Source organism: Garra rufa, chromosome 8, assembly GCF_049309525.1.
Source record: "Garra rufa chromosome 8, GarRuf1.0, whole genome shotgun sequence".
In the NCBI taxonomy this organism is placed as follows: Eukaryota; Metazoa; Chordata; class Actinopteri; order Cypriniformes; family Cyprinidae; genus Garra; species Garra rufa.
In genome coordinates this window covers 13,339,397-13,348,984 of record NC_133368.1, presented here as the reverse complement: position 1 = coordinate 13,348,984, position 9,588 = coordinate 13,339,397, and positions in this window count along the sequence as shown.

Here is a 9,588-nt window from a genome sequence, read left to right as displayed (position 1 = left end):
TTTTAAACAGAGATGAGGATTCTATATTTCAGATCCCATTAACATTAAAATGTTAAAAAAGATTGACCTTTCCAGTATGTGTATATATATATATATATATATATATATATATATATATATATATATATATATATATATATATATATATATAATATATATAAATAAAAGCCACAAACAGGTAGTTCATTTTTAACAAGACACTCTTAAATGCTACGTATGATGTTTTAGTTTATACAAAACTCAATCTGGTTTAAGACATTTCATAAGATTTTGAATTTGTTGTGTGAACATGCTTGACCTGTCTCCTTTAGTGTTTGCTGTTATTATAAGACTGTGTTTGTACTTTACATGTGATGTTCAACAACCACAAAGGAAAGCAAATAGCTTACTCAGCGTTTTGGTTTCTAGTCTGACAGAAAGTTCTGCTCATTCAGAGACACACCCAGTGCTTCACATGTTTTTTCCCATCCTTATTCCCAAGGGCAATAAAAGCAAAGATGCCCTTATTCATCTGACACACATGACCGAAGAACTCATGACACCTATTCAGACTCTCTTCTCAGCCTATAGTATCAAAGTTGTGTGAAAATTAATCGCAGCATCAGAGCAGCCTTAAACTTCATAGTCATGCTAAAGTACCCATCTACTTGTACAGGTGCTGGTCATATAATTAGAATATCTTCAAAATGTTGATTTATTTCCCTAATTCCATTCAAGAAGTGTAACTTGTATAACGTATACATTCATTCCACACAGACTGATATATTTCAAGTGTTTATTTCTTTTAATTTTGATGATTATAACTGAAAACTAATGAAGACCCCAATTCAGTATCTCAGAAAATTAGAATATTGTGAAAAGGTTCAGTATTGAAGACACCTGGTGCCACACTCTAATCAGCTAATTAACTCAAAACACGAAGCTTTTCGAAGCACTGAGGCTTTCCCCTCAACTGAATCGTAAAAAGGTTCATTACTCGAAGCTTTTCAACACGTTGCACACTAATGACATCTTGTGGTCAAAGGTGGAAAAAGTTGCCTTTGCGTCCCAGATCTCAAAGCTATTTTGGACAGTTTCATCAAATACATCAATTTGTGCTACGAAAACCGTCAGAAATAAAAAAATAAAAAATGTCATTGTACTTGAATTAATCTGTAAATAAACTTTTTTTTATAAAATTCTAAAAGTTTAAGCAGGTTCAAATTAAATTAACTGTTAAATTGACTAATATTATTATTAATTAGAAGTGCTTGTGAAGCAAGGATAACTACAAAATTAACATGCACAAAACTACATGTACATATTTATTCGTATTATGATTTATTCATAACAAAAAGCGAATGACACTTGAAACCTGTGCAAGGAGTTCGCCTTATTTGAATCAGAATATGAAGCAGTCACGTGGTTATGTGCGAAAACGAATCAAGCTCCGGTACATTGCTTCACTGTGAGATGTTTCGTTTTTTTGATACAAGCTTCGAAGCTTCGGTGTCAAACGTCACATCACTACAGTCTAGTTCTGTAGGCTACACAATCATGGAGAAGACTGCCTTGCAGATAGCAGACCAACACTGAATCAACATTGAATCAATGCTAATGCATCATATTATCATTGAATCAATGTTGAAATTTATCATTGTTTTTTCGTCAGTTTTGCACCCTGAAATATTGTTATTTCAATGATGAAAAATCGATCAAGATGGTCATTAAATCAACATTTCTTCAACTTAAATTAAATCACTTATTTAACATTGAACGAACATAGAAACATTATCAAATCAATCATGCTTTTTACTTTTTTTCCATCAGAGAGCAGGATTTAATTAATATGGTTTTGAAACAATAAGTCACTCAAAGTAAACAACATCCTTCAGCTTACATGCAAATGTGTTTATTTTTGCCCCACACTATTTGAACAAGAAAATAACATTGAATTCAGGTAAAACAAGGCAGGGAGCAGGCAGGGCTTAGCTTAAATCAGGACTAGACCTTAGTTAAATTAGGCTATTTAAACAGCTTTTATAAAATCCAAGGGAAAAACACATTACTGGTGTGCATCTGAGACAAAGCAATGGCAATGACATTTTAAGATCTGTCAGAGTAAGTTATTTTCAGTTAAGAGAGCTTAAACATGAGTTTAGTTTGGGACTAGCCTTGTGAAATGGGGGACAGAGCTTAAAATACAATGTACATACAGGATATGATAAAATGAATGACAGAGTGGCCTTAATACATGGAACAGTTAATTCTGAATTTATAAAGCAAATGCCAGGAGAAAAGCCTGTAAAAACTGACAACATATAAAAAAATGCAACCTGCATCTGTAAAATGGAAGTAAATGGAAATTAAAACTCACCATCAAAGCTAGAAACACTAACATACCACAGACTGAGACACAGTGTTGGGGAGGTTACTTTGGAAATGTAATATATTACAGATTACAAATTACCCTATTTTAAATGTAATAATAGTGTACCTTTTCAATTACTTTATAAAAGTAAAGTAACTGATTACATCTGATTACTTTTTGATTACTTTTAAGTTTCTAATGGATATTTTCAACTAAATCATTTCAATTTTATGCCAAGCAGGTGTGACCTTACAGTAGCACTCTGTTTACTGTTAGAATTTCAAAATCTTTCCTCACTGGAATTAAGATTATAATTATTGATTTAATTTTAAAGTACAGCCACCACAAAACCAGACCTTATAACAAAAAGATTGTTTACTGTTGTTACAAAATCTAAATTTTGCATAGCTTTGACAGGACACACTGGCAAGTAACAATGCCTTGGAAAAAAAAAACTTAAATCTTAAAAATGATTTCTTGAATGTTTCCTCTAAAAAAACAGATAATCATTTTTAGTTATATTTAAGAGAAAAAAACAATTCTAGATTATAGTAATGTAGTAAAAACACGTTTTTTCTTCTTACTGATATAATAAAAAATATTACAAATCTGCATACTATTATATTTTTACATGTGTGAAGGGAAATCATTATACCATACAGGGCTAATAATTATTTCTCACTAACAGAAGCAAGAATAGATTCTAGAATAGATACTGCCAAATCCAAACAGACTCCATCATTGTAGCTGTGTCATAAAATCCATGGTATTGTTTATTTATTTATTTTGTTTTTTATTGTTTTAAATAAAGTTACATTTAATCTAAAACACTGCTTAGATTCAATGACCAACTGGGGTGCTTCACTAGATAACAGCTCGATTTTGCAAGACTCTCCAACAACTAATTGAGAGATTTGTCCACTAGGTGGCACGTTAGGTCAACATCGATCATTAGAGAAAAGTTTCAAGCCCTCGAGAAAGATTGATATTTTTCGAAAACTAAACTGCAGCGGATTTTCATCCTTCAAATCAGTCACGTTTCAGCTGAAAATCACGCTGTAGTCTAAACACTGATTTTACAAATGACACTCAAAATTAAAATGGTTTGAAAATGCGATATTTTTTGTGAAAGGGTTCATAAATACAAGTGTGTCTGGTAAAGGCAGCTAGCAGGCTAGCTAATTTGTTATGAATGTTTTTAAAATTGGTCTCGAATACACAAAGGGGACGATGAACGTGCTGGCAAAGAGGATTAACGTAATTGGCAGACGTGGTGCTCCGCAAATTAAAACCCGAAAAGGTATCTGCAGAAGGTATCGTGCATATCAAAAACAGGCAAAGCAACAGATTAATATTATCCAACATATACCAGATTTTTAAAGAAAATTTTTTAAATGTAACACCATTTGTAATCTTTAACATTTTCAGAAGTAACTGTAATTTAATTACACATTTTTTTTCTCAGTAACTGTAACGAATTACTGTTAGCCTACATTTATTTTGTAATTAAATTACGTAACGCCGGTAACTAGTTACTTCCCAACACTGCTGAGACATTACCAGTTTGCTGTTCAGGCCTTGAAGTTTGAAGTTTTTCATGGATTGAAGTTACTTTTCTTATTTAAAAAAGATGTCCTGTCTCTGAACTCAGGGCTTTCCACCATGAGGCAATGTCCCCAAGCCATACAGGGCCACATTAGAGCCAATGTTGCACTGTCACAGAAATGATGATATCTGAGGCCTCCTTTTTCTCAGCTTTCACTTGTTGTAAGGCATCTAAAGTATAAAAACAAACAGGATGTTAAAAACTACACAATGGTGTAAAACATTTGATTAGTAGTAGTGTGTAACTGAAAGAAGGTGGGTCCTAAATATTTGGAAATGTGACTTAATGTACTACAAAATTAAGTGCAAATTGTAATTAGAATTTAATATGGCAGATGAGTGCACTTAAAATAAATATTTTTTTTTCTGTCTCCAAAGTTAAGATCTATTGAAAACATAATTAAGGCTTTTCTCATTAGAGTTAAGATATTTAAGCCTTTTAATGGATTTAAATTTGATCAAACTGAATTTAGGACAAAAGGACCCATGTGGACCCTGACTTACCATGCACATCTAGGAGCCTGGTGTCTGTAAATTGAGTTTTTTTTTTTTGTTCAGGCGGATCTTTCAGTCTCCTACTGCCCAGTTCATCTGAGATGCCAGCTCACTGGTTAGAGTACAACACAGCATCCTTACACGTGCCTCCAACAGCAAAACAGCCAACCTAAAAGGGTGTCAGGAACATATTTGCACAAAAAAACATGGATAGGTTACAAATAATTGTCATGGGAATGTAGTTTTTTTTAAGTTATAAAACATTAAAAACAGCATTCACTTGGTAGATGCGTATTGAATGAAAAACTTGCTTTTGTCAATAAATAAATAAATAAAATAAAAATAAATTAATCTTAAAATGTACATTACCATCACACATCTGGCATCTTCACATTAAAGAGTCTCTGGTAGCTGCCATTACTTGAAACCCCAGACACTTATTCAGCTAGTCTTTCAGTCCTGATGTGAGCAAAGCTGTGAAATGTCCTTCTGATGGGCCTACAAAAAGGAAAAAAATGGAGGGTGAAAAACACTGTTATTAGGTAAAGCAAATTCGTTTTGTGACACACTGACTTAAGGTGTTAAGTATTAACATTATAGCTAATATATTAAATAAAATAATCAAATATGTGACCCTGGTCCACAAAACCAGTCATAAGTGTCAATTTTTCGAAATTGAGATTTATACATCATCTAAAGGCTGAATAAATCAGCTTTCCATTGATGTAAGGTTTGTTAGGACAGGAAAATATTGGTCTATAACCATTTGAAAATCTGGAATCTGAAGGTGCAAAAAAAAAAAAATCTAAATACTGAGAAAATCGCCTTTAAAGTTGTTCAAATGAAGTTCTTAGCAATGCATATTACTAATCCCAAATTAAGTTAAATTAATGGATTGGATTGTGGCGCATAAAAAACTGAATTCTCTCTATTAACCTGTATTCTTAGGTGATTCATTAAATGTATACAAATTATATATGATTTAAATCTCACAATTATAATAAATATATAAATCAGAAATAATATAAATAGTTATAATTTAAATGTTTAATTATAATTTCTAAGTATTTTGCTTTAAAAAAAATAAAAAATGTTTAATTTAATATTATAATATATATACCTGGATGACCACAATAATCATAAAGAATAATTCATTGGAGCATTAATTCATTATCAGTCTCTGGCTGAATGTGCTCCTCTATAGCTATAGCCAAAAACAGCTAGCTAATGAACACATTATCAGCAGCAGTAATAGTAGCAGTAGCTATGTTTTTAGTAATTAATGATTAAATGCAACTACTACTACTATTACTGCTGCTAATAATATCCTGCTGGTTTATCTGACTTCTATCTAATGGTAACAGTTCTGTGTTAATCTACACACTCTGCAAACAGTTTTATTTGTGTATTTATTGGTGCTGCTAGTGGTGATGAGTTCAAAAAACTGACAGAATTTATTGTTTGATGAGCATGTGCTCAATACATTTCAGGTAAATGTGCCATATTTAAGTGTTGAATGAGGGATTGACAGTCTAAGTCGCACTAGTGAAATGCTGACCAAAAATCAACATTGATTTAATATTTTTTATTTCAACACCGGAAAGCATTGAATTATCAACATTGATCCAATATTATTTAGCATTGATTTTTCAACCTCAACCAAAATGATGATTCTGATGGAATTTCAACATTGAATCAATGTCACCTTGCTATCTGGGCATGCTGATTTGACAGTTGTCCAAAAGACGACCATTGACACCTTGCACAAGGAGGGCAAGACAGAAAAGGTCATTGCAAAGGAGGCTGGCTGTTCACAGAGCTCTGTGTCCAAGAAAATTAATAGAGAGGCGAAGGGAAGGAAAAGATGTGGTAGAAAAAAGTGTACAAGCAATAGGGATAACCGCACCCTGGAGAGAATTGAGAAACAAAACCCATTCAAAAATGTGGGGGAGATTCACAAAGAGTGGACTGCAGCTGGAGTCAGTGCTTCAAGAACCACTACGCACAGACGTATGCAAGACATGGGTTTCAGGTTTCAGCATGGGTTTCTTCCGTCCATTCGCCTTTTTCCCGTTGTTTGGGCTGCCTCGCAGTGCCCCCCCTCTTCCGATGCAAATCCGTTCTGTACTTCTAACAGCCTGTCTACGGCACAACGCGCTGGGTAATCTGTGTGTTGTAATGAGTGGCGCGGCGCTCCCTCCTCTGGCTGCATACGGCGATTACGTGAAAAAAAGTACTTGAAGTCGGTAGCCTAAGCGTTTTAGATGTCCCCGATAGCCCGGGCTACTATTTCCTACCAGTTTGTCAAAATAAATGCAGGCCAGGGAAAGAAACAAACATGAATTTCTTTAATAACAGCAATTCAAATACGTTTTTTTCCCTGCGGGACGGGAGAAGAGGCAAAATCAATGCATTTCTAATTTTCTATTATCGCGCGGGAATAAATTCACAGAGTTTTGCGGGTGCGGGCGGGAGTGGACATACATATTGCGGGAGCGGGCGGGAGTGTAACACACGAGTTGCGGGAGCGGGCGGTAATGGTCAGAAATTCGGCGGGCGGGAGCGGGATGAAGAAAACAGTCCTGCGCAGGGCTCTACACTAAACCTATCCCTTTGAACTTGACTGACTGAATATCTACTGTTTCCATTAAAAAATTAACATACGAATTCAAACTACAGCAAATACATTCTAAATCTGTTGAAACACATCGATGTGAAGGTTCGACAAAGACACGATCAGTAAACTGTCAGTGCGCGCCTGATGCTCATAAACACTGAGCCTCACTCCTCTTCTATGGGTGAGCATTCATTATAAAACACTCACAGGACAGTAATTTGGACAACTAGGCAAATGTTTTGACGCAAAAATACGATGGGGATCAGAGCCCAGAGAGCGCGCATAGTTTGTGAATCAATAGCGGACTTATGCATGCCGAATGTACGACTCTGATATACACGAGTGTTATACATTAGGTACGCGCAAGTTTGTTATTACCTTGACATTAGCGCGACGGTTGCTCCCGCTCTCACCAAGCAATCAGTAGTTTCCGGTGCGCGATCTCCTCCCTCCCTCCACGCACATTTTTTTTTATTATTATTCATTTTTTTGGTATTATTTTTTATTTATTTATTTTTACTCAGTAACGGATGATATTTAAAATGTAGTGAAGTACAATACTTAAATCAAAACGTACTTAAGTAAAAGTAAAATTACAAAATTTAAAAGTTACTTTAAAAAGTAGAAGTAGGCCTACACAAAAAACCTACTCAATTACAGTAACGCGAGTAAATGTAATTCGTTACTTTCCACCTCTGCCCTACCTAGTACATCTTCCTCCATGTTTGCAATATCTGCACAAAGGAGACGTGGATCCGCTGCTCGAAGATCTTGTTTGGAGAAGACAGTTGATTTTACACTCAAAAATGTAAGTATTACTACTTAGAAATGAAGATTACTTCAGAATGCACTGATCAATAATAATGATAAATGCTGACCTATAATTAATTATATTTTTTAGTAAAACAAGCATGTTTTTTTTTAATCAAGTAATTAATTAATGCATATGTTAATGAAACTTATATTTTATTTAGCCTACTGATAGCAACATGGATATATGAGTAAAATAATAAAGTAACCATGAACATAAATAAAGACACATGGAACAAAGCTTTATTCAGACATATTGGTATTTTAGTCTTTCTAGATGCTCTCGCTGGCTCTTTGGTCTCTGAGGATGAAGATGAGACAAAGGGCAGGTGGAGTGATGGAGGGTCTCATCGATGGCACTTGACCATTTCCAGGATGCTGCTGTGGATTTCTCTTTTCTCACTGCACACACCAGTCTGCAGCAGACATTTCAGATCATACAAAGATGCACAAACACAATACAAAAGTTGTCATTTTAACAGCACAATTTCATTAGATCTCTGTATTAGAAGTAACAAAATGACCTAACTTTATATTAAGTTTCAGATTTTACTTTTTTCCCCACAAATGCTGCTGCCACCTTTCCTTTCAGGTCCTGCTGCAACAAAGGCACAGAAATCTAGAATCAGAAAAGTGCTTAAAGTTTTTTTATTTTTTATTTTTTTTATATATATATATATATATATATTATTAATAAACTGCAACTTAAGGTTTATAGATGTCTGTAGTGTACTCACTCAAAGCCTTTGATGGCAGCACTGCTTCATCAATCACTCTTCACCGGACAAGCATACTTGTCTCATCTGTCCCTGTAACATCCACACAAGATTCAGTTACCTCTGATTCGTGTGCTCAATCCTAAATTTATGAGGTAGCTGTTGTGTTAATTGGCTTTTTATCCAACAAAATGCTCCTGAATTTATCAACAGTACTATTAGACAAATGAAACAGATAACTCATGTTTAGTTACTATATGTACATGTGTTTATTTACATTACATTAATCTAAAGCAGTGTTGACAACAGAGAATTCTACATAAACTCACATAACGTCCATCACTCATTTAGATGTCTGTTTGGTATTGTGATGTGCTCATTTAATTCTCTCAGAACATGTTCCTGTCAGTTGTTAAACATTTAGTAATCATATGTATATGGTCGCTATACGTAATAAAACGTGTTTTACAGCGAAATTACAAATATACTTTAACGTTACACGTCTTGACACCTAATTTTTTAACTGCAAATCAGCAGTTTACGATACAGTAGCTCAACAAATACGATTTTAAGACAGGGAACCGTGTTTTGGTTTGTAATACTCACATTTGTAAACACCTTCGTCGCGGTTCTCAATCACGTTTGATGATGACGTTTTGGCCTCCTGTGGCCTCCTGGGATTGAAAAGTGTGCATCAGATGAACACTTCAGAATCTGGGCTGAAGCAGTAGGACATCCGGGGATTTCTTGCCTACTCTTTTATGAATACTGAGGTTTCGAACGTACTTCTTTCTTCACGTACTCATTTTTCCTACTATATAGTGGGTAAGTAGGCATATTCGAACGCACTTTAAGTAGACGTACGCCCGAATCTCGCGAGAATTAGTGCACTCGCCTACTAATTCTCACCTACTCTTTTATGAATACTGAACATTCAAACATAGTTTTTTGCTCGCCTACTGCTTTTTGCCTACTAAATAGTATGGAAGTATGCG